We start from the raw sequence: 19,258 nt of genomic DNA on the forward strand, positions 1-19,258 counted from the left end.
GAATCTCTTGTTGTAACTACCTATCCAGCAATGAAGAAGAATTCAGCTATGCAGAGGAAATCTTTTTTTAATTAAAATTTTATTGATTGGTATTCATATACAAATATTATTTGAATTCTAGGAGCACACAGGATTTCCTTTCTACTTACTTTCAACCTCTTGTTTATAAAAGAAAATCTTATTTTTTATTCAGTCAGATAATTTAAAAATGGAATTTTTAGTTTATTAGCCTTTAATATAATTAATATATTACATGTGTGTTTAAGTCTACTATCTTTCCATTTTCTCTTTGTCCCAATGACAAAGAGAAATGTGAGGAATCCCTTTAGGGATAATATTACATATAATATCACAGTTTTTTGAATTAATATCATACTTCTTTACACATAATATAGCAACCTTAAACAGTATTATTCCATTTATCTCTTCCATCACTTGTAGCATATGTATATATAATTTCTAGATATTAGTATGTAAAAGTACAGTGCTACTAGTTTTGCTTTACATAGTCAAATGATTCCCTTTCAAAATAAGGAACACTTTATTTATCAATGCGTTTACCATGTCCAGTGATCTTTCTTTTTTCCTTCATTTGGGGCCCCAACTAACCATCTGGTTTTGTTTCCATTCACTCTGAATACCACCCTCTAAGTTTTCTTGAGTTCTGGATGTACTGTTGACAGATTCTCTCAGTATTCCCTGATGGGAAAACAACTTTGATTTCGTTTTTATTGTGTATATTTTTGTGACAGTGCTAGTCAGATGGGATTAGAAGGAGACTGACTCAGCACTTTTCCTGCATGTGTACAAATTGGGCTTTAGGGCGGGCAAAACCCCTCATACGAGAATCCCAATCAGGCAGATCAGCACTTTGCCAGGTTCCCTGGGCAAAGTATATCCTTAATTTGGTTGTGCAGATGAGCAAGCTGTGGGTTGCATCAGTGTTTGGCCACTACAGGCATGAACTTGGTTTGCCAAGGTCCCATGTGCTGTGTGGTGGTCACGAGCCCCCTCAAACTACTCTGTTCCAGTTTGTCTCTTTGTGGGAACCCCTACTCTGTGCTATGGGAGATACAGAGTAGGGGTTCCCCCAAAGAGACATACAAAGTTTGGGCTAAGGCCTGCTGTCCCCCTATATTCTCTTTTCCCACTGGAGTAACTAGAGAATCAGGGAAAACCTCTCTGTGCTGCTGTACTGGTCTAAGGGATGGACACATTTCTCTTACCCTTCCAATGCAGTCCATTTGGTTTGTAATGTGTAGGGGGATGCTTCACCCACATGTTCTAGGATTCTTGCAGTGATGTCTTGTTCTTGAATAGTTCTTGTGAAAGGGAGTGAAGACAGGAATGACCTATGCACCATCTTGGTCCCGAATTTCTTCATGGGAGGATATTTTAATCTGTGTTCAATTGAAAGAATTAACATCTTTAGATTTTCCCTTTTTTTGGTGATATGCTTTATAAATATTTAATCTCTGAAAGTTCTTTCTAGTATCAAAAAACTATGTGAATTGCCATTTCTTTGCTTTCAAAAAAATTCAAGCTAAAATATATAATTTTTGTCTTATTGGTTGACAGTGTTAGTCTTTTTCTAAAACTGACCCAGACTTGCTGAGAGTTCAGAATGACTGAAATTAATTTTATCCATTGAAAATTCCCTCTAGAGATAGAATTTCACCCAGACAAAATGTCAAATCTCACAGCAACAGTAAATTAGTGGTGGAAAGAACCTACTATGTTATTGCATCCATCCAAGTGGTAAGGGAGTCATGTACCTGACAGTACGTTATTTGGGTATATAATTTATCTCATAGCAACCCAGGAAACACTTCCAAATGCTCCTACAAAGTTGTCATATGTCAGAGTGACTTAATTTTTACCTTTTTTAAAGCATTTATCTAATGTGAAGAGTGTGAATTTATAGATTAGTCAATTTGAGTTGACATGCAGAGTAAAAGGGAAAGAACAGTGGGGTGGAGACAGCAGGGCTGAAAGGAGAGGCAGGGTTTTGATCCTACTGCCTGTTTTCAGTGCCACACTGTGCCACTTACTGGACATATTTTTTTTTAAAGATTTATTTATTTATGCGTACAAGAGCTGGGGTACAGACCACAGGTGTGTGGGGGATGAGAGGATTCACTAGAGACAGAGTGGGGAACAGAACAGGCAGATTGACCAAAGTACACTGCTGAGGGGAGCAGCGGGTGAGACAGGAGAGGACTGCCCCGCCATGTGGGTTGCTCCCTGGCCAGCTGGGGATCAAACTTGTGCTGCAGTGGCTGCAGACAACTTCATAGGTTGCATCTTAACCCTCATGCCACCAGGGAGGCCCCTACTGGCCATATTAACACACATCCAAGTGCTGAGCATAATATACACATTCAATTAATGTAACCCGATACTTATCTTTATTCCAGAATTTGATCAAAATTTACTTTTTATACCATATATATGGATACATACAGTTATTGTAGGGAATCTATTGGGAATGTTAAAAAAAAACATGCTTTTGTAATCTATAATAGTTTTAAGATGTAATTATTTATGAATGTTAATACCGCCAAAAAGTGGACATAGGTGACTATTGATTCTGTAGTGGTTACCTTCAGTTTTTTTCTTTTTAATATCTTTTACAATACTCCTCATGTAGTACTAGAAGACAAGCTTAAAATGAATTTTTACATAATATTTCTGAATATTTCTGAAAACAGTTTTATTGTTCTTGAATAAATTATTTTTCTTTTTTGAAAAATGAAAAGACTATAGCTCTTACACTTCTGGAGGGCACTGTGATCCATAGTTGACTTGAGCCCTGTCTTTTGTTAACCTAGTCTTCTTGAGCTATAGGTCTGCTACCCACTTCCTCTCTCATATCAGAGGGAATTTCAGGGGCCTTGACAGTCTCCATTTTATCCTATAGTCAAATCTAGAATTTAAAGCACCTAAATTATTCCTAACCTGGGCATCTCCAAGATCCCTCTACTTCAGCTTCAGAGGAATTCACACACACTCCGCAAGAAGAAAGACAAGTGTGCCAGTTGAGGATCAGATCTCTCTGATGGAAAAATCACTACTATAAATCTCTCCCTCTGTGTTCCCATTCAGGACAGTTTTCTTTTACTACATTCTTGTGACTTCTTTGCCAGCCACTAGCCTTTTCTGGTGTTTTCTGGTTTACGGACAGTTATGTCAAGTTCTTGAAGATGTAGAGGTTGAATGAAATATGTTGATTGCCTTTAAGTAACTAATAATCTGAGTTATTCTGTCCCTGAGTTTCTGCTGTCATTGGCTGGCCTCTTTGGAGTGACATCTTTTTCCATCTGACTTCTGGTTTCCAATATTTCTAACTACAACTTTGAGATACTGACCTCAACGCTATATAGGCCATAAATACTGACTATTCCCAAATGGGTATCACTGACCTCCTATTTCCAATGAATTCCAGATTTTTGCATGCAACCTCCTAGTCCTGATCTCTTGACATATCTCAAAATTAAATTCTTTAAAAATGGCCACTTGATTCCATCTCCTTCAAAGCTGCTCCTTTTGCAGTTCCCATCTCACTAATGCCTTTGTAATAGCAATGCCTTCTCAGTAAATACTTGCACAACAGAAGGAAAAAGACAACAAATCTTGAATCTATCTTAATTTTTCTCTTTGTATCAGTTATTAAATCTTATTGCCTCTAATTTCAAACTACCACCCTAACCTTAACTATGGTTTTACAAGCTTTCTGTTGCTGCATGGTAAATTTCTACTACTCTTACTGCCTAAAACAACATTTTTTTTTTTTTTAAATCTCACAGTTTCATTAGTCAGAAATCTGGGTATAGTTTTACTGTGATTTTGCTCTTGGAACTTCTCCAGGCTCCAATTCAGGCTGCTATGAGAAGCAGTCTCATCTGAGGCTCATTTGTGGAAATATTTTCTTCCAAATGCCCTCAGTTTGTTGGCAGAATTTATTTACTTTTTGCTGTAAAATGGAGGCTTTACTCTCTTGATGGAGACTTCCCTTCAAGGTCTCCTGCTGATTTTTCCCACAAGAGCTTCATGGGCACTTACTTCATGGGGAGGGGGAAACTCTCCAGTGGTTCTGCTAGTGAGATGAAGCCTTATATATATGATAAAATAATTGCAGTAGTCATACCCCCAACACTGTTGCCATGTAACATAACCTATAGCACAGTCTCATTGGTTCTAAGGGCAAAGATCACGGGCAAAGGATCACTGAGTATTAATTTTAGGGGTTCTGATACATTGCTATCCCTTGAATAGATTTCTCTTTCCTGCTTTTTCCTTCTCCTACCCTCATTCAAGAGTAGATTGAGCTTTATAAAAAAAAAATAAGCCACGTAACATCATTCCTGAGTTCAAAACCAGATTAAGTTAGAGATGAGTTCTTTAAAAAGTTTACATTCAACTCCCAACAATCTATCTGCTTCCTGGTGCTTAATCAAGTCTCCTCCAAGGTCTAACATTTTTATTAAGTTCTCATGAGTGAAATCCTTGAAAGAACAGTGTCTGAGTTGCCAAACCTCTGTAGCACTTCACTTTTCAGTCAGCTAACCCTGTGAACATACACAACTATAAAGGAGAAAACCAGTTTTCTTAAAGTTTCTAACAGAGCAGTAAATGGAAATATATGAATTTCTCAAGAGAAGTGCAAAATAGGGAAAGGGAGAATTTTTTTTTAAAGATTCAGTTATGCATACAAGAACTGGGGTATAGGCCAGAGGTGTGGGGGCAGAACATGTGGCTCCACCGAAACACACTGCTGAGGGGACAAGCGGGTGAGACAAGAGAGGTCTGCTGAGCCGTATGGGTTGCTCCCTGGCCAGCCTGGGATTGAACTAGTACTGCAGTGGCTGCCAATCACTTGATAGTGCTGTCTTTACCCCTGCACCACCAGTGAGGCCCGAGAGGGAGAATTTTAAGGGCTGACATTTAGGGAAAGAAATTAGCACAAGGCCTCCCCAGTGGCGCAGCGGTTGAGTCCTGGGCTGCGAAGCTGCCTGCAGCCTCTGCAGCGCCGGTTCAATCCCCGGCTACCGGGCAAGGGTCCCACATGGCACGACAGACCTCTCCTGCCGCGCCTGCTGCTCCCCTCAGCAGTGTATTTCGTCACTCTGCCTGTTCTGCTCTCCTCTCTGGCTCTGGTGAATTCTCTCACCCTCCCGCGCTTCTGACCGTACCCAGTGCTTGTATAAATAAATCTTTAAGGGAAAAAAAAAAAAGAAATTAGCACAGAACTTGAGAAAATATCATAAAGCACACAGAGTTCAATTACATGTAGTCTCAATGACAGGGACTTTTAGAATTGACTACGAAAACCTGAAAAAGGTTTTCAGGATGATAAAGGATGTGTTAAATAAGGTTTTCAGGATTGATAAAGGATGTGTTAAATAAGTGTTTTTATAGTTAATCATGCAAGGGAATTATATTAGAAATTAGTTGTTATTAGGTCTGGATTGAAGATGGTGAAGAAAATAAGAGAGTGGCCATGACACAATTAATCCAAATATGTGATGAAGCAGCTACCTTTGTTCTTCCTATTTGTATTCTATCTGTGAAACCAGCCAGAATCACCTTCTGTATTATAAAAGCAAATCATTAAGGCAATTAACCTTTTGTTTGAGAATTTTGTAAGTGCTACTATTGAAAATTCCACAGAAGGTGGTTACATCTAGCCACTTGAACTAAATTAAATCGTGGTGGTCCCATTTCTTGGAATAAGAGAAACTAAGGATTTTCTAGTGTATTTCATTTGAGTAAAATGAAGCTAGCCAGGAAATTGATTACAGATTTTAGTTGGTGACAGAGAAATTAGTCTCTACCCAAGAACCTGGACCCTCAGCTGGGTAAGAGGTTGAAGGAAAATCATACAAGTTAGGATCATTAGTCTTGGTGCATCTTGGTAAGCTGTCTTACACTTCACCTTATACCTTTATTTTAATTGAAGATTTGCCTCTTGCTGTGGATTTTCCTGTGTAGAGGTGAGATGGGTTTGCTTAATTTGCAATGGACCAAAAGAGAGCATTCAGTTCTCCATTAACAGATGAACTAGTGCAGAAAATTAAGACTCTTCAGGGTTTCTCTGCACATGGATGATCATCAGCTTAATTCTATCCTAATAGTTGTAAGGGTAATATGAAGCATGGAGTGACCAAACAGGATAATGTAGAGGGATGAAATGAGGCTTTAGGGAGAGAAAATGGGGATGTCCTAGCTTAAAATGCCACTGCCAGGATTACTGTTTTAAACAGCAAGCTAATTTAGAATTTAGAAAACTTTAAAGAGTTTGCATTCTACTCGCAAAATTGTCCTGCTTTCCAAATGCCTATAACCACTTCTGCAAGACCCTGCATTGACAATAATTCTGCTAAGGACTTGATTTCCCTATATTGTCTTTCATGCAATCCACTGTCACGAACATACTACATACTTCAAGGTTAATGTTTTTCCTTTTTATGGGCAACAAGTATACAGACTATGAGAGAGCAAAGTGGGAGTAAAAAGGAGGAAAGAATATAGAAATGCAGGAAGAAACAACACACAAAAAACCAAGAAAGTTGGTGGAATTGGGGGGAGAAGAATTTAAGCCACAGATTTTCTGCTCCTTACTTTTTAGGGAACTTACATTCTTTTTGATCTCACTTTCCTCATGTATAGTAAAGCTTTGCTAGAAATTATTTCAAATCTGTATATTGCTTTGGGTAAGATGGCTATTTTATTTGAAGCTTTAATTTCTACCTTCTGTTCATAATTTTATTTCTCAAGACACTCAATTGTTTTTCTGAGTGTTCCTGTATATCTTTGATCAGCTTTTCTGTGTTTTCTATTTCCTTACGATAATTTTGATCTCTGTACCTGATTGGAAGAAAAGATCTCACATGTCTTTGTTGTTAGAGTTTGGAAAGTGACATATTCCCTTGATGAATAAGGTATGTGTGTTGTATTGTCCATCTGCCCATTTTGCTCCTTAGCAGATTGCTGTTTTTCAAAAAGTATCCTTATTAGTGACAGAGGGTGGAGAACATTTACTTTTCCCAGAAGGTGGTGCTGTGAATCCCCCCACCCCCAAGCTTTGCCCTGGCTTGCTGTGATTTTGGAAGTTTAGTCTTTCTGCGCTTCTCTACGTTGTATATTGGGAAGAACTGATCCTTAGCTGCTGAGTTGATGGCTAGGAGAAGGACCTGGAGGGGTTTAATCACTAGTGAAAGTTGGTGGGTGGGGGCTTCCTGTGTTGCAGCACTGTCTATAGACATCCTGAATTCCACACTGCTCTCTGTAGGCGGGCGCTGTCCACATGCCTTTCAGGGTCAGCGCCAATGCTGAGGGGGCTAACAAGAAGGCACTATCCCCTTCACTGGGGATTTGGCCTGCTGGACATGCACTAGTTCTTCCACAGCTCTCTCCCTAGTCCTATGTGCCTCCATACCATTCCTTTTTCCCTCCCCCAGGGCTGCCAGCAAAATACAGGTACACAGCAAAGAGGTGCGCACAGTGGGTTCACTTCCTAAGGCTATAGCCTCTAGGCTTCTCTTTCCATCCACATTTTGGAATTGAATTTCTCTTCAGTTTTCCTTCTGGTGGAGTCTGTGCTGATCTTGATGTGCAAGAGGTACACCGATGTATGGAACTCTCTAGGTTTAATGCCTTTCTGGATAACTTTGTTTATTCTCCCAGAACAAAGCAGGGAAGCCCCTCAGATGTTATCTTAGTGCAGACAGGAGATGAATATCTCAAAAGTATTTGGAATGTGAATAGCCTTAAAGAGGTGTCTATCCTTTGGTATTGTGTAGCTTCACAAAATTATTATATATGTCTGAACTCTAAACAATATGAACTTTTTAGCCTCTAATTAGATGAGTATTTCAAATCAGTGTATTCTACAATCAAGCCTAGTTTGAAATAATGTGATGGTCACTGTTAGAAAGTCTCCCAGCACATTCTGCCTATCTGCTCCATTTTGATCTTTCATAGACAGTATCCCCTTCTCTTTGGTTTAAGAATGGCCAGAGAAAATATAAATCTCTCCATTTGGCTCAGGAGATAATGGGAGGATACAAGAAGAAAACATCATAGAAGGAAAGAACAGTTCACTAAGAAATATTTGCCTACCTCACAATTTTTCTTCCTGTTGAAGATGTTCTTGCTCAGGGGTGATGAACTTAAGGAGAACATGTGTTAACCAAAAATTATAGGGCAGAGAGAATAATGTCTACATATTCTTTCCTTTTCATAATCTTCTAACTCAAGTTCTGTCTTGGGCTACAGATATTGAAATAAGGCTATACTTAGAGCACAATTATCTTGGTGCTGTCTAACTCAAAGAATAATATATGAATAAAGTAAAATCATTAGGGTTCTACTCATTATGATTTGAGATAATCCTAAAATAGGTATAGCAGATCACTAAGTAGATGCATTTTGAAATTTTAGAGAGTTTAAAGTTAGGGGAAACAAACACTTTAAAATAAATGGCATTTTCAAAATCATTAAAACATTAAATCATTTTACATGCCTTCATTTTATTTATGCAGCAATTAGTTCTCCAGTGTTAACATGCTTGTATATTTTCAATCCATTATTATGTAAAGAGGTCTATTTCAAATTAGTATTTTCTCATTAACTTATCTCACTTTACCTATTAGTATACAATTATAGATGTGCTATGTGCTTGAAAATTATAAGCTTGCATTCCTAACAAATATTTTAATATCCAGTCTTTTACTAGGTCTTTCTGAACCTCCCATTTAATAAAGACTCAAGTCCTCCAGCATATAATTTATTGGATATTTTGAGCACCGCCTATACCCCTTTTGGTCACAAGGAAATCTCTCATGCCATCTTTTCCCCAGTGTAGAATTTCGAGCAAGCATTGAGCAATAATCTTCTCACTGGTCCTTGGTTGGACACTTTGTCCTTGATAGCTACAGGGCTATTCAAGCATGTTTCATGGGTCTGGAATGTTGTTCCCCAATTTTTTTCCTGTAAAACTCCTACGTATTTTCTTCCCTTTAATGCCACCTGGAATCATCTTTTCTTTGTATCCTTTCCCAACTCTGAGAATAAGTTAGCTGTCACCACTCTGGCCACATACCATGTCTCTTGATGAGGTGTTTTGTATAGTGACTTATGATTGATTTCGGTATGTCTGTCTTCCACATAAACAGATCATTAAGGACAAACAGAATCTCACGTATCCTTTTTAATCCACTGAAAACATCAAAACTAAACTCTTGATGGTAGACTTTTAGGGACTATAATTTTGTGATTTTATGACACCCCAAATTTTCTTTATAATGTAAATATAATCCCTATCAGAATTCCAATGGCATTCTTCAAAGAAATAGAATTGTTTGGGCTATTTGAAGTCTTTTATAGTCCCAAATAAATTTTATAATTTTTATCCTGAGTGAAAAGAACATGAGATATCACACCCCTCCCCCAATTTCAAACTATAATCTCAAAGCAATATGCAATCCAAACATCATGTTATGGAATAAAAACAAATAGCTCAACAGAACATTTGGGTAAAAGGGGTTTCGTGAAGGGATGGAATTGGATTTTCAGTGTTGAATATATATATATATAGTGTTTAGAAATGTTGATTTATAAAAATCTATACCTGAAGCTTACATGATATAAAAATGCAATATTATGCCAATGAAAAAATAAGGTTTAGTTCACTTGTGAAAACAAATGGTAGATACTTATTTTGCAAAAAGAAAACTGGACTCTGAGAAAGTGTTCAATAGTTTTTGAGGTTAATAGGTTCTGAGATGTAATGCTATACTTCTCAGTCACATATAGTGTTATAAAAATTGCTAAAATAGAAATTTATAAACAAGAGAAACATCAAGGGCAAAAATGAGTATATATTATTATCCCCAGTATGGTATGATTAGGAAGAAAAACTTGAATTATAGTCTAGGAAAAGCACAAAATAAAGTACTTATGCATTAAAGATAAATGTGTAATAGTTTGTGAAATAATTAATAGGTCAACAACCGGTAGTAATACTATAGAGTATACTTCTAAACTCCATAAAATCCTCAAATGCTTTTCTTTGGAGTATTACTTTTAGTCAAGAATAACTCAAATTGCCCATGTTAAAAACCCTGGGATTCTAGGCAGACTACAAGACTTTTTCATAACAGTCACATAGGCATGCACCACACACTCACATTTCACATACCACTTTGGTTTTTTTGTCTCTTGTTAACACTGTTTTTTTTAACGAGTAACTCATTTTTAAATCAAAGCTAATGTGGCACTGAAGTTCCCAGAATTCAACTTGCAAAACTATTATAGATATAAAACCATATATGCAGCTGGGCTGTCATTTTGAGAGGAATATTTTATTTTATTCACAGAAATGATGCTTGCTTTTGCTTACTGCTCTTTTCCTCTCACAACTCATTGCTGAAAAGTTTTGACTATTTCTTGGGAGTTATATAAAATTGCATATTTACTATTCATCTATTCATTTGATTACCTAACCAGTTCTTAGGAAATGTTGACTTACCCATCATCCTATTATACTGGCTACAAGCTCATGATTCAATTATCAACCTATATTATATATTTCTTTTTTTAAAAAAATATTATTTATGCATACAAGATCTGGGGTACAGACCAGAGATGTGAGGGTTGAGAGGATTCACCAGAGACAGAGTGGGGAGCAGAACAGGCAGATAGACTGAAATACACTGCTGAGGGGAGCAGCGGGTAAGCCAGGAGAGGTCTGCTGTACCATGTGGGTAGCTCCCTGGCTGGGGATCGAACTTGTGCTGCAGAGGCTGTGGATAGTTTCATAGGTTGTGTCTTAACCCCTTGTGCCACCAGGGAGGCCCTACGTTACATATTTCAATTAAGAAATTCACCAATTTTGTTCTTGGCCATGACTCAACTGAAACATAAAAATCAATAGTCCATGTGACATGATGCTTAACTTAAGAGTCCCAGTTTTTCTGAGATGTATAATTTAGCAATTAAAAGCATTTGGGAAGAGCACAAGTCAAAAACTAAAAGGAAAAAAAAAAATTTCCCAGAAACAGAAACAGAAGCAAAAACTTGCCTATGAAAGGATCAACAGAAACAAAAAAAGATTTCAGTGGTAAATTTAAAAGATTATTAGTTAGGATTTAAAAACATTATTGAGTTGTATATAATAAACACTGAATTTGGAAGCTATAATTAAATATAAGTGGGGCTTTTAGAAATTTTGTAATGTGTTTAAGTTTATAGAAGAATGTCTATGTAAAAGCAGAACAAGAACAAGCATTTTCTTTGGATATTTATCAACAGTGAAGAGCAACCAACAAACACTGCGTAAAGTTGCACTTATATCCATGCTTTCTAAAGACGCTTGGCATAAATGGTTATATTTTAAAGAATGAATTTAAACAAAACAAAATCAATGTCTTAAATGTTTAAAGGAATGAAATAATACTATGAAAGGAAATTCTATAAGAGGATAATGTCTTTACTTAATTTTAATTTGGTTGAATTTGAAAAGTGCTTTAGTGAAAATATACCTCTTTGATAGTTTATCTTGAATTGGAGAAGAGTAAAAAGAGGAACAATTATTGAAGAATGATTGTGTGTCAGTAACAGGGCTTGTATCTGCGGATACATCTTTAATTTTTCCTTCTCCTATGTACACAGGACAGATTACTGTGCCAGTGATTCAGTGAGCACACTATGCTACCTCATGTCTCGATAACTATTACATACTATTTATCTCCTTACCTGTGTCTGACTGGTTAGCATCTCTTTTACACAGATCAAGTCTTCATCTTTTACTTTAACCTTTCATGGGGCTCTTGAGCCTTTAATCACTCCTTTTGTTGAGCTATTTCTTATACTACCCAGTGATGTTTTATTTAGGTGACCACTTGTCCTTCTAGACTGTGCTCTCCTTGGTAGTGGATTCCATGTCCTTTCAACTGCCTATCACCCAGATATCTATCTAAACATTGATAGCTGTCAAAACACTGGCACACAAGAGTGTCCTGTGTTGGTGTTCATTTCCACATGCCATCTCAGAAGGCCCAGATTCTAACCTAAGGACATGTTACTCAGTGACTCTTTTCCTAAAACATCTGCTCATTGGAAACAATTTTTATATCAAGCAAATAAAACATTCTAACATTGGGCTGTTAATTTTTGTCTCCCATATCATGGTGTCCTGTGGTATGAGAATTAATGCAAAAGTTACACCTTCCTCTTCAGCAGAATTGTAGAATTCATTATATGACAGGTGTTTTATAACTACCTTGGCCATTTATTCAATGAACATTATCAAGTTTTATTTTTATCCAACCACTGTTTTAAGCACTGGAAAATGCATTCTATGATTTGAGTGTTTGGGGTGTAGACTTATTTCTCTCCTTTGATAGGCCCTCTACTCCAATTTTTTGTCTACTCAACACCATGAGATTACCAACTTCTCTGCTTACATGTTTAGCATTTTAGCAGTTGCTCTCTGCTTGGTCTTTTTGCATCTTAACCCAAGCATACTTTACAATGGAGTATGCATTTGCCTTGAGGAAAAAAAAAATGTAGAACTTAGGTTCCCCTTTCAACAGGATCCTGTTGTCTTAAATTCTGGCCATTTATACAGAACTCAGTTTTCATCTCCTCATTTCACTGAAATAGCTATAACTTGTAGTGCCCCACATTCTGTTCAGTTTCTGTGACTCATGTTGCTAATTAGTAAATACTCAGAGGGTATTTTCCCTCTGAGTATTTACTAAAGGAAAAGCGTGGTACTCCCCTTACTTTGTGCAAGTTATTTGCATGCACAAGTTATCTTCATGTACTTTAAGGCAGTGAACGATATATACCTACTGTTTGTATATACAAGTATTAAAACATATAAAGGAAGGACTTGGTGTGTTTAAAATTGAAGCAAAATAAAATTTAAGTGAAAAGTTTTCACTTGGTATGTCCTTTTCTTAGAGTATCTTCCATAAATTCTCCCCATCAAGAATCAAATTAATTGCTATTTCTTTTTAGATTCTACCAGTCAATATTTCTATTTATGGATCTGGGAAGTAAGGTAGCCTGACCTGATTCTAGTCCTTTCTTGACATTGTCTCTCTCTAAGGAGTGCATGCCACCATCTTCTAAAATCATACTCTCAGTAATTTAGATGATAGAATTCCCTGTCCAAATAGTCACAAGTCCATTCCAGAATTTGTGTGTTCCTTCAATTCCTTCAATGTGAATCTGTACCAATGGAGAAGTAAAGAGCCATCAGCATGGGCCCGGAATTTGGCTAATGGCTGAATGTTTATAGGTAGCATAAATATAGGACTCAGTTAAATTTGCATTTCAGATAAACAGCAAAGTATAGTATAGGACAAACTTATACCAAAAAAAAATTTGTCACATATCTGAAATTGATATCTGGAATTGTATGCTTTTATTTGCTAAATCTGGCAACCTGACTAGCAACAAGTGTCATCAAAGATGGTTTTATAGGGTAAGGTATTTATCATGTGCATCAAAGGCCCTGCACCTCATAAGACGGAGTTGTAGAAATAAGAGAGCAGGTTGTAAGTCAGGAACCAAGGGTTGAGGTATCAAGGTCTGGGTCTAGGCTCCTCCTGAATACTCATGTTCTGACCAGAAAGTATAGAAGCTGGTCCAGCAGGATGTTACGAAAATATGCCTGTCAAGATACAAGACTATAATGTATTTTGATTAGCTTGGTTTATATACATTTAGGCCTGTAGAGTAGAGACATATGGTATGTGGGCCTGCATTTGTACTTTTGTTTAGACACTTCAAGTGTTGGAGGAAGGGCTGTAGCCTCCGTTATAGGACTTAATCCATATTTACATGTGTGTTATTCTTCTGTATATTCAGTTTTTCCTACTAAATCATTTGAAAACACTAAGCTCCTTCAGGGCAAAAAGTGACATTGTTTCTGTTGATTGGGGTATGTCTCTTACAGATTGAGATGAAGAAATTGAGACCAGGAAAGTAAAGTAGCTGATTCAAAGTGGAGATTATAGAGCAGATCCTAGAGGAATATTATGGGTCTTTTTCATGTGTCAGTTATCTCATCTGTAAAATCAGAATAATAAATAAGGCCTCATTCCTTATCAAGATTAAATAACACATGAAAAGTGATGAAAAGTTACTTAGATCATATATTTAAAATCATATATTTAAAAATTCCTGGCCTTAAACAAGTAGTGAGTACCTCCTACTAGTTTAGTCCTAGCTTACCAAATAGCTTTTAGCAAAAAAATGTTGACAATTTAAATCTCTACTTGTTCTTCCCTTAACTCCTTCTGGGAAAACCCTGGACTTATTTGGACTCTACAAATAATTGCTGTAGGTCCATCCACATCCCAAAAATATTTTTTGATTTATACTTTGAGAGAGAGAGAGAACTGTGAGGAAACAAGTTAGAGACACAAAATCTCTCATCGAGACAAGGAAAAGAAGTATGAAAAGTCTGCATCTCAGTAATATGGCTTGGATATGACAAGGGCATTTGGAAATAGAAAACATGCCTGCTTTACAAAAAAAAAAAAAAAAAAAAAAAAATCACTTGCTACTCCAGGCTGTATTTGTGCTTATAATAGCTGTACATGGATACCCTAATGGGCTTCTTTGTACTTTGACTACAGGAGATTTCTAAATAGATAAAGCATTTATTTAAAGAAAGAAATAGAAAATTACTTTTTAATAGTTCCCCCCAAAGGCTGATAAAAATCACTGGGTGATGAGCTCTACCAGGGTCTGAGCCTCCTCACTTGGCTTGTGTCTAGAGAATCCCAAGCTTTGTTCTTATCTGGTTTTCTGTCAGTCAGGAGGGATCTTTGACCCTGGCAACTGTCTGCCAAATTCCCCAAGGCTGAAGCTATTTTGCAGATTCCAGTTATTCTGAGTACATCATCCATGGGGAATTTTCCTTTTCTAAAGGCTGCTGCACTCCTCATGCCCGATACCATGTTATATGTCAAGCAATGAAATGGGGGATAAAGGAGTGAAAACAACTGTTTTTGTACCCAAGGACCTTATAGTCTAATTGGAGACACAAAATATTTATACCTGAAAGTAATTTCAACTAAAAGCACAAGGTTAAGTGTCAGAAAATAATAGTATGCTAATATATGCCAAAGTCTAGTATTGGAACATTTATGACATACTTACAAAGGAGTGTGTATTAGTTCCCTAGGACTGCCATAGTAAAGTATTATAGTCTGGTATATAGGTATTTATTGTTCTGGAGAGATATAAAGAATCAAGGAAGTGGCAGGGTCATGATGCTTGTGAGAACCATAGAAAAGATAACCTTCCTTGCCTCTAACTTTTGGTGACTGTGTGTCCTCTCCCCTTCTTGTAAGAACACCAATCATTGGATTTTAGACACACCCTAATCAGTATAGTCTCATTAATTTAAATAATAATAGTTGCAAAAAAAGTCTATTCTGAGATTCTGGGTGCATGAATTTTGCAAGGATTTTATTGAATGCATTTGACAGAGTGAGACTGATCCTAATTAGAACATTTACATAGAGGTCTGGACCCTGAAGGAGGAGTGGTTTTGGACAGAGACCATCCGTAGACCATCAAGATTCAGCATCCATTCAACAAGTATTTGTTGAGCAAATACTCTGTGCCAGGTGCCAATGGCAATTCAACTTTAGTTTGTTAGTATTCATATGAGCCTCATAAAAAAATAAATAAGGTAAATTTGCAGAAGCCTAAACAAGATTGCATTTTTTTTCTCTTCTAAGAAAAAGAGATCCAGGAGTTGACAGTCTAGGGAAGGTATGGTGGCACCACATCTCCACCAGGGACTCACATACCTATCTCTAGGGACTGACTTTCTTAGTCACCTGAGTCCAAGATGGCTCAGGGAGCACCAGTAATCATATCTACTAGAAGTAGAAAGGAGGAGGAGATAAATGAGTTGCTTTTTCTAGCTAATTCAATCTTCTTGGAAGGTTTTCCAAACACTCTTTTTTTAAATCATAGTCACATGGCTAATTTACTGCAAAGTAAGCTGTGCTTAGTGGGTCTCACCACCCCCTCCCCCCCCCAAAAAAAAAGACAAGTTGAGACCTCCTCTTCTCAATCATGACCTCAAGGAGCTCAAAGTCCAATTTCCATGACCATTTTTCTGTAGTTATATCTTCCTCTGACTTTGAATTTATTTGGGGAAGTTTCTTTTTAAGGACTCATATTATTAGAGTGAATTTAGCATATTCAGGATAATATCCATATTCATGATCCCAGAATAATCACATACGCAATGTGTCTTGCTATGTTAGACAACAAACACACAGGTTCTAGGAATTTGAATGTAGACCAAATGACCCTCCTCAAGGATATCTATCACAATAGACAATTCAAATATCATTAGATAGGTGTAACAACTTGATATAACAACACCAAAAAGGAATCTGACCCCATCAATTACCACCATTTGTTGGGGATAAAAATGATCAATGTAAAAAAAAAAAAATTCTTCCTATAAGGAAAGGGAAGAAACTGAGTAGTTTGGAAATACCAGTCCTGTGATTGAACATTGACTTGTACACTGTGGGAATATTATGATCTGATTTCTGATTGAAGTGTAATACACACACACACACCCCTATTTACCTGTCTAGGTCAATATATAGGTATACATGTACAGACAAAGACAAAAACTCCCTTTTCTGCATAGAAATAATAGTTGTAACAACTACTTGTATTTTTGGTGATTTAGTTGGCTCATATATTGGTCTTTCCCCCGTCATTTTCCCCTTCCTTAAGATGTGGAAAAAGATTAACTAAGATCCTAAGTATCCATGCCATGTCAACAGACAGTGCCCATCAACACACTGAAATCCTCATTTAGTTTATCAGTACTCATTGGAAAAAAATCCAAGGAAAGTAGGAAATAATTGCAAGTCTGGTCTATAAGATACTGCAGATGGAATAATAGATTACCATTGTTAAGGTAGATAATTTCATTGGCTATGATATTTTTTTTTTAAGATTTATTTATGCATATAAGAGCTGGGGTACAGGCCAGAGGTGGGGGAGTGAGAAGATTCACCAGAGACAGAGTGGGAAGCAGAACAGACAGACTGAAATACACTGCTGAGAGGAGCAGTGGGGGAGACAGGAGAGGTCTGCTGTGCCATGTAGGTAGCTTCCTGGTTGGGGATCGAACTTGAGCTACAGTGGCTGTGGACAGCTTCATAGGTTGTATCTTAACCCCTTGCACCACCAGGGAGGCCTGGGTATAATACATTCTTAAAAGGTCACCTATAGGGAGCATTTGTGTCATTTACAAATCAAAATTTCATTCACTACGCTCGAGAGAAATTAAATGCATTAAATTGCACAGTGTGCAATTTATAAATTGTTAGGCTTTCAGAAAGCATGTTGGTTGGCATAATCGAATTTCAGTTATTAAGAAGTTAATATTTCCAGGACTACTTTAAATCCCAAAAGACTCCAGCATAACGTGTTTTAAAGTCCATGTAGGTTCTGGAAGTAACAAACATGTTTATGGAAGTACATAGGAAGAAACAAAGGAAATGGGGTATTCAGACTGCCAAAGGGAGGCATGTGGTCTCTGGAAGACTCAAAATGGAGCCATCATACACCCAGTCATGCTGAAGAGCACATAGGAAATATTTATCAAGGACTTTGATAATTGTTGAGCAGGAATTTGGATGGGACCGAGGACCTTTACAGATTTACACAGAGGCCATAACCCAGAGGACTTTTGAGCTATGACCTTTAATATGAACTCATTTTTATTCTTTGTTTAATACGCTACAAGAAAAACTAAATATTTGCACACATACATACAATAGCATAATAAATGCAACATAAGACATTGAAAGATGTTTCCAAAAGAGTGCTACTTATGATCTTGTGAATGTGCAAGTCAAGCTCTTCTCAACAACTCATAAAATAAGCTGTGCCTCTTTCTTAGTTTAAAGCAAGAGCTCTAGGGTAAGACATATCTGTCAAGCATCAGCTTCTCTACTAGAATCACAAATGTGGGCAATTTTTAAACTTTTCCAAGCCCATTATCTTTATTTTAAAAATGAATACAATAAGAATACAGTCCTCATTGAGTTTTTGTGAAGATTTAAGGAGATAATCCATGCAAAAGCAGTAAGGCTTGAAAGATTAAAACTCAACAAATGGTAAAAAATGATATGAAAACACTTAAATCTTTCCAAGGAAAGATTTCAACCACCCTACCCCCGACAATAAGACAGAGAGACACACACAAAAACAGAAAGAAAAATCTTTTCATGCTGCTGAATTATTTTATTCAGGTCAAATACACCCATCCCTAGCCATCTGTCCTCAGCATTTTTTAAATTTTCTTTTTATATATATAAGAGCTGGGGTACAGGCCAGATGCGCAGGAGGGTGAGAGGATTCACCAGAGTCAGAGCAGGGAACAGAAAAGGCAGACTGATGAAATACACTGCTGAGGGGAGCAGCGGGCAAGATAGGAGAGGTCTGCCGCGCCATGTGGGATTCTTGCCGGCTGGCGGGGATCGAACCGGCTCTACAGAGACTGCAGACAGCTTCACAGTGCAGTGCTCAACCACCTGTGCCACCAGGGAGGCTCATCCCTCAGCATTCTAACAGTTCTCCACCAAGCTGACAGCTGGGAGACTACAGATTTGGAGCTCAGTAAAAAATGTTTTTCCCGTCAGTATAAATGAATATTTACTAGTTGATGTCTGCGGCAGCCCTTTAGCAGGGGGCATACAGGGGTAAATATTGGTTTTAGTTTCCAAAACTAGAGGCTCTAATTATAATACCAAGAGTCCACATACATTAAATGAGTAGATTAATTAATCAAGTCTCATTAAAAGTCAAGCTATTCTAGCTTAAATAGCTCTCATGTGAAGTCTTGACTTATTAGAACTAAAATGTTCTAACAGGACAGATTTTTGTTTAAGTTACAGTAAAGTAACTAATTACAAGCTAAAGACAGATTACCCATTCTGACTCTTAGTCTTGACACATTACACAATTTACCACTGGTCAAGGAGAAGAAAGGCATTTTATTCTTATGACTGGTGTCACGCTCTGGATTCAGTATCCTCACGGGGTTAGGAAACACATATTCCCATTACAATAAATCACTTTCACTTTTAATGAATCACTGAAAAACTAGGTACTTTATGATCAATGAGCTATTCCAAAAAGTGAAGTCAAGGTCCTTTATCTTTGGTCAAGTAAAGAAACACTTTTGTTT

General features: G+C 37.1%; 1 long non-coding RNA gene across 1 annotated transcript in view; it reads right to left on the minus strand.

Annotated features, from left to right (window-relative positions):
* LOC129146984 (uncharacterized) overlaps positions 1-19,258 on the minus strand; it is a 138,186-nt gene that overhangs the window by 19,634 nt on the left and 99,294 nt on the right. Inside the window, exon 2 of the long non-coding RNA XR_008554432.1 lies at positions 1,227-1,400. This is a non-coding gene — a long non-coding RNA (uncharacterized LOC129146984). The remainder of the gene's footprint in view (positions 1-1,226; positions 1,401-19,258) is intronic.

This window comes from Talpa occidentalis, unplaced genomic scaffold (assembly GCF_014898055.3).
Source record: "Talpa occidentalis isolate TD23 unplaced genomic scaffold, MPIMG_talOcc4v2.1 talOcc4.5, whole genome shotgun sequence".
NCBI classification, from domain to species: Eukaryota; Metazoa; Chordata; class Mammalia; order Eulipotyphla; family Talpidae; genus Talpa; species Talpa occidentalis.